The sequence below is a fragment of the Nomascus leucogenys genome, chromosome 2 (assembly GCF_006542625.1).
Source record: "Nomascus leucogenys isolate Asia chromosome 2, Asia_NLE_v1, whole genome shotgun sequence".
NCBI lineage: Eukaryota > Metazoa > Chordata > Mammalia > Primates > Hylobatidae > Nomascus > Nomascus leucogenys.
The window spans coordinates 28463676-28470523 of NC_044382.1; positions in this window are offsets into that span (position 1 = coordinate 28463676).

Genomic DNA, 6848 nt, shown 5'->3' on the forward strand with positions numbered 1-6848 from the left:
CTCTGTGTGTCCCTGTCCTGGTCAAGCCCCTGAGCTGGGAGGTTTTTGTTTGTTTCCATTTCTAGATCTGCCCCATGGCAAAATAAAAGTCCTGGTCTTCATTCTGATTGGACCAACTGTGGTCACATGCTCAAGGCTGAACCAGTCACTGTGGGATTATGCCTGGACCACATACCCCACCTGTAGAACCAGGGATGGGGTCAGCTTTCTCCCAGGTACATGGGGTACCCTCAACAAAAGCAAAGGGGTGGCTATGGGTTGCCCGAGCAGCCAAGAGCTAAAGTCTCTCTTGGGCCCTGGGGCAAGGTTCTTCTCCTCTGGGCCTCAGTTTCCCTGTACAATGTGGAGGTTATTCTACAAGTCCCCTACCCATTCTCTTCCCTCAGCCCAGCCTCACAGACGAGTGCCCAGGACTCACCACTCCAGAGAGTGCTTTAAAGAATGGGGAAGGGGAGGAGGGGTCTCTTTACCCATAAACATATGTCTGGACCTAGTGCCTGGGATACTTTGTTCCTTGGAGCCTGAGCTGCTGGCTTCTGGCAGGGCAGAGCCAAAGTGGTGATGCAGAGGTTTTGGCCACCTTCAGGCCACGGTAGAGTGGCCAACCTTCCCGGCTACCTATGTGAGATTTTCAATGCTCAAACCAGGACAGCACCAGGCCAACCAGACAAGCTGGTCACCCATCCCTTGCCCAGAGGCCTGGATGCCACGGGGCCAAGGAAAGGTGCCCATCGGAGCCCACAGTTCCCTCTAGACCATACTCCAGGTGCCTGGCACTCCAGAGTCCCTGCACCAGCTGCTTTCCAGGCCTATCCTCACTGCTGGTGTGTGGAATGGCCAGGGGCAGTGTCTGTAGGGAGTGTGCCCCTTGCACACAGGGGAGGACCTTCACAGTAAGAGCACAGGCCAAGGCTGAGAAAAGCAAGAGAGGTTTGGGGGCTTCCATTTGCCACCTTTGCGGATGATGTTTTAAATTTGAATTAGATGCCAGTAATAAAAAATGAAGAGTTTTTTTTTATTATTGCGGACATCACTGGTGTCCACAAGGGTTAGTGGCAGGCATCCTCCCAGCCCTGCCTTCACTTGCCCCAGTGGCTCCTGCCTGGGCCCTGCAGAAAGCCTTGAGGGCTTGGGTGGCCGTTGTGTCCCTTTACCAGCAGGTGGCAGCACAGGAGCAGGTTTCAGGTGGTCCTTGGCCCCAGCATTGTCTACCATGCCCTGTGAGATATCCTCTAACTCTCAAAAAGTACCGACTCCACTTAAAACACTATTATTATCTTACAGGAGAATGATGCTCTACAGTTCACAAAGTGCTTTCACAACACCTCTTGTCCTAGTTACAACAGTCGTATTTTGAAGACAAAAATTATGAGACTCAAAGGGAAAGAGACTTCTTGCAGGACTCTGACCAGTGCTCACCCCAGCCGTCTAACTCAGAGCACGGTGCTCTGTCCCCTCCAGGGGCCTTCCCTGCGCTGGTCTGTGCTGCCCTGTCCCTGGTCTCTGGACAGCCAGTGAGGAGTGACTGGGATTCTTAGGACCTCCTGCCCTTTTGACACTCTGTCCCCTCCAGCTACTGCCTTCTCTCTCGGTTGTCTACACCCACAGTCTCCATACTCCAAAGGGCACTGCAGAGGACCGCTTCCCCTGCATTTTTCCACTGAGTGCACTGCGACACCTTCTCACCCTTCAGGACATGGCTCCAGCATCTTCTCTGGGAAGCTCCCCTGCCCTCCCCAGCCTCCCCCATACCCTGGGCTAGGTCCCTCCATGGGCTTCCACAATCTGCTCCACCTTCCTCACCACAGATCTCTGGTTTGAAGTCACCTAATCAAGTTCCTGCAGAACTGTGTGCTCCTTGAAGGCAGGACAGCATCTTGTCCGTGCTCCAGATGCACGCAGCAGATACTGTCATTCTTGCACAGAGAAGAGCCCTGGCAGATGTGCCCCTGGAGTGAAGGAGGAGTGGAGGCTGTGTGGGCAGGAGTATTCCACCCACCCAGAAATAACAACGGTTAACAGTGGGAACTGACTGAGTGCCAGGCATGCCCCCCCTCTTTTACAGGTGCTCTCTCAATCCTTAGCATACCCCTCCACTGAGGGCACTATATTCTCTTTATTCCATTAATAAGAAGACTGTGTGCCCAGAGGGAAGGAATCTGCCCAAGATGGCCCAGGGCACGAGGGAGGGAGGTGATATTGAGGCTCTCAGCCACTGTGAACACCTGCTTCCCACACCTGCTTCCCTGGGGCATGCCGTGGCTGGGCTGGGCTCCAGGGAGGGCTCAGTGATGAGCTAGACCTGTCTCATGACTCCTGTCCCCCAGGAATCTCTGATGCCATTCCAGACAGTGAGAGACATGCAGAGAGCAAGAACTCAAGGAAGGCTGGGATGGGGGCTGGATCTGGAGGTGCAAAGTGTGCAGGAGCCCAGAGGAAGGAGAAGGAGAGATGGTGACTGGGCTGGATAAAGCTTCGTGGGGTGCTTGATGGGATGGAGGCAGGGAGAGTGTGGAGGCCAGAGCAAAGGCTGAGAGCCCAGAACTGTGGTGGCAGGGTGAGCAGAACAGGCTTGGGAGGAGGCCGTGGGGGCCGGAGGTGTCTAAGGGCTGAATGAGCCCCGAATCTGCCATGATGTGGTGCCTTCTCAGGGCATGGGTAGGCCCCAGCAGTGGAAACGGCCTTCCCCAGGCCTGGGTTGTGCCAAATCTTTCAGGAAACATCCCCTAGCAGGTGCCGGGGGGTGTGCACAGGGCAAGGTGGGGCAGGTCCAGTCCTGTGGAAATGCCCTCTCCTTGTCCTTCCTCCTGGGACCAGCCCTGCCTTCCCTTCTCCACCCAGGGCTACCAACGTCTCAGAGGCCACTTCCCTCAGGACACCCTGGCCCAGCCATTCCTTCCCAGACCCAGGGCCTCAACTGGAGGTGGAGGGAGCTGGAGGGGGATGATTCCTTCCTTCCAGGAGAAAAGGGAGGACTGTCAGCATCCTCCCCCAAAGTGACCTTGGAGGAGTCACATCCCCTCTCTGGGCCTCACTTTCCTCATATTACAATGACACTGAACCTGTGGGCCCCATATGTGAGAACTGAGCTGGCTGCTGCAGATTCACCAGGGAGTTTGCTAAACATACAGATGTTTTGGGCCCCACCCTCAGAGAATAACAGCCATTCTTCTGGGCAGGGGTCCAGGCAGCTGTAGTTTTAGTAAGAGCCCAGGTTTGGGAATTTGCATGGAGCATCCCTTCCCCCTCCCCCCACTGTCCCCACCCCGTTTCCACAGTCACAATGGCAGCCTGAAGATGCAGTTATCAGGGAGCCCCACCCCAGGCTTCCCACTTCCCTGTCCTCCCCTGACTCAGCTAGATCAATATTGACCATAGGCCCCTCCCCTGCCTCTAAGTCCTACCACCCTAAGCCCCAAAGCTCTCTGAGACCCTGACCTTGGATCAGCAGAATCAAGGTCAAGCCAGGCTTGGGACTGGGATGATTTTATTGCTGTGCCCACGCTCACCCTGTATCCCCCTACTCTTAGTGATTGGGCAGGGCATTTGGCTCACTGGAGAAACCTTCAGGGCTCCGAATCCTTAAACTCATCCTGCAGGAGAAATGAGACTTCCTTCCGACTAGGCAGAGCCAATCCCAATCCATCTCTGAAGAGTGGTGCTGCTCCCCTCCCTAGCTCCCGTGGTGTGGTCCCCAGCAGAAGGCTGCATGGAGTGGGTAGGGGCAGAGAGCTCCCCTTTGCTCACCTCCCTCCACCAAGGCACCTCTGCAGAGCCCTCTGTCCTTGTTCAACACATTTGTTTTATAGATGGGGACACTGAGGCTGAGTCCTCAGGGCACACAGATGGTGCTGGCAAGCCTGGGCCTCCAGCTTAGCCTGTCCCTGGCTCCAGGCACACCAACTCCCAGCCTCTTTCTCCCAGGCTGGTTGGAGGTGGGAGCTGAGCCTCAGTTTCCTTAGCTGTACAAGGGAGAGCTGGCTAATGAGATGCATCCCATGTAGAGGGTTCCTGCATGCCATATTTTGTGCTAAGCCCTTTGATCACATTTTAAAAATATGTGTTGAGCATCTAATTTATCTCATTTAATCCCCTGCAAAGGGAAAGCTATTCTCCCTTTTTCACATCTGAGAACACCAGGGTTCAGAGAGGTGAAGCAGCAGATTCAGAGCGGCCATGGAGCCAGGGTTCCACTCTGACCAGAAGATGCCTAAGGCTTCCTTGGCTCATACTGCCCACAGTTTTCTTTTCTTTTTAGAGAAGGGTTCTTACCCTGTCACTCAAGAGATCCTCCCAGCTGGGTAAGGTGGCTTAAACCTGTAATCCTAACACTTTGGAGGCTGAGACAGGAAGATTGCTTGAGCCCAGGAGTTCCAGACCAGCCTGGACAACAAAGTGAGACCCTGTCTCTACAGAAAAAAAAAAAAAAAAATAGCTGAGTGTGGTGGTGTACACCTGTGATCCTAGCTAGTAGGGAGGCTGAGGTGGGAGGATCGCTTGAGCCTAAGAGGTCAAGGTTGCAGTGAGCTGTGATTGTGCCATTGCACTCCAGCCTGAGTGATAGAAGGAGAGCCTGTCTCAAAAAAACTCCAAAAAGCAACAACAACTAAAAAAGCAATCCTCCCACCTCAGCCTCCTGAGTAGCTGAGACTACAGGCACAAACCACTAAGCCTGGCTTCTAAAAAATGTAGAGATGAGGTCTTGGTACGTTGCCCAAGCTAGTCTCGAACTCTTGGCCTCAAGTGGTCCTATGGCTTCCGCCTCCTGAGCAGCTGGGATTACAGGCACCAGCCACTGAAACTGGCTCCCTGGCTGCAATTTTCCAGGGTTGCTGCTCACAGAGCCTATGGACTTGAGCAGGAAAAGGCTTTCTTTCCCAAAACAAAAAGTGATTCTGAATGGGGGTGCTGAGAAAAGGCCTCCCTGTGGCCAGAGGGGGCGGGCTGCTGCTCTGTCCTGGGGGAGAAGGCCAAGGCAGCAGGAAGTCAGGCGGAGACAGAGCAGGGGGGACTGTTGGCCAAGGATCCGCAGACGGGCAGCCAGCCCTGGACGCCCTTCCAGGGCAGGACCAGCTTCAGCGAGGACTCAGGCCCCAGAGGGAGTGGCCTGGAGCTCAAAGAACCAAACTTTCCATGAGCCACCAGCAAAAAATGAGTCTGGAGGAGCCTGTCTACCGCAGACCCTGGGGCTCAGCAACTAAGGGTCACGTGGGATTCTGAGGGGCCTGCGACTGTCTTAACTCTTTGCTGGATATCCCCAGAGCCACCCAAGAACTGTGTTCAGTTTGACGCTTCATGGTGCAAAGCTGTGAACCAGCCTTGTGGAGTCACTGGGGCGACTGAGAGATGAGGAGAGTCCAGTCTTTGTCCTGGAGGAGTTGGTAGTGGGACAGAGATGGTAGACACAAGTGTGTTCCTCCAATCAATAAATGTGTATCACACGCCCACCAAGCCAATGGGTGATGCTGCTACGAGGTAGGAGTTGTCATCACCCACATTTTACAGGTAAAACAATGAGAGCTTAGAGAGGTTAAGTGACTTCCCCAAGACCACACAGCCAGGGAGGAGAAGGGCTGGAAATAAATCCAGATCAGTGTGGCTGAGCAGCCAGAGGCCTCTGCACCATACCCTGCTGTGGCCCCAAAGCACTCTGGGGTCCAAGGAGAGTCTTCACTGTGTGGAAACAAAATGCATTGTCTTAAAAGGACCTGAGTGCCCTGGGCAGGCAGGGCTGGGCTGTCAGGACTCACCAGATGTAGGGCTGAGTCAGACCCCCTGAAGATTCTAGGCGTCCACATCTGGTTGGGGAATTGAGGAAGGCTTACAGGGGAGGGTATATTTAGGAGGGACTTAAAGGATGGCTAGGATCCCAACGGGTGGGCGGGAAGATACTGGATCAAGGCGGAAGGCACTGCCTAAGCCAAGGTTAGAAGGCAGGGCAGCCGGGGCCTGCTCAGGAGCATGAGCTGGGCTGGGGTGATGGACAGGAACACAGGGCTTGGGGCCCACTGAGGACCGAACACTCAGGTAACCAGGGTGACCCCTGGAGCCTGTTGACCCTCACTTGGCCTCGGAAATATGGCTGACCTAACGGTGTGGGTAGGAGCCCCTGCCCTTCCGCTGCCTTCCCTCCTTCCCCGCCACAGAGACCACGCATTGGCAGTGGCTGTGTATGGCCAGGCTTCTCATCTCAGCATTTCCTGGTGCCCAAGGGCACCCTCTAACAAGCCCCAGAACAGGAATGGAGGGCCCCGGGGCACCCTACCCCACACTCCAGGCAGGCACATACGATGCCTCCCAAGGCTCCACACCAGCCTCCCAAGTTCAGGGGTCCATGGACACACAGATCAGATGAGACAGGACGTTAGAGGACTGAGTGAGGGTGGACAGCCCTGCGGCCTGGCCTCAGCTCCAGAACATTCTCCCCATGGGACCTGGGTAACCCCTCTGGGCTGTTCACCCCTTGAGACTGCAGAACAGTCAGCCTGCAGAGAGGCTGACAGGAGGCCCTAACTGAGCTGTGCTTACAACTTTTGTTTTGTTTTGTTTTTGAGATGGAGTCTCTCTCTGTCCCCCAGGCTGGAGTGCAGTGGCACGATCTCGGCTCCCTGCAACCTCTGCCTCCTGGGTTCAAGCGATTCTCCTGCCTCAGCCTCCCGTGTAGCTGGGACTACAGGCATGAGCCACCATGCCGGGCTAATTTTTTGTATTTTTAGTAGAGATGGGGTTTCATCATGTTAGCCAGGATGGTCTCAATCTCCTGACCTCGTGATCCACCCACCTTGGCCTCCCAAAGTGCTGGGATTACAGGTGTGAGCCACCCCGCCCGGGCCCATGCTTACAACTTT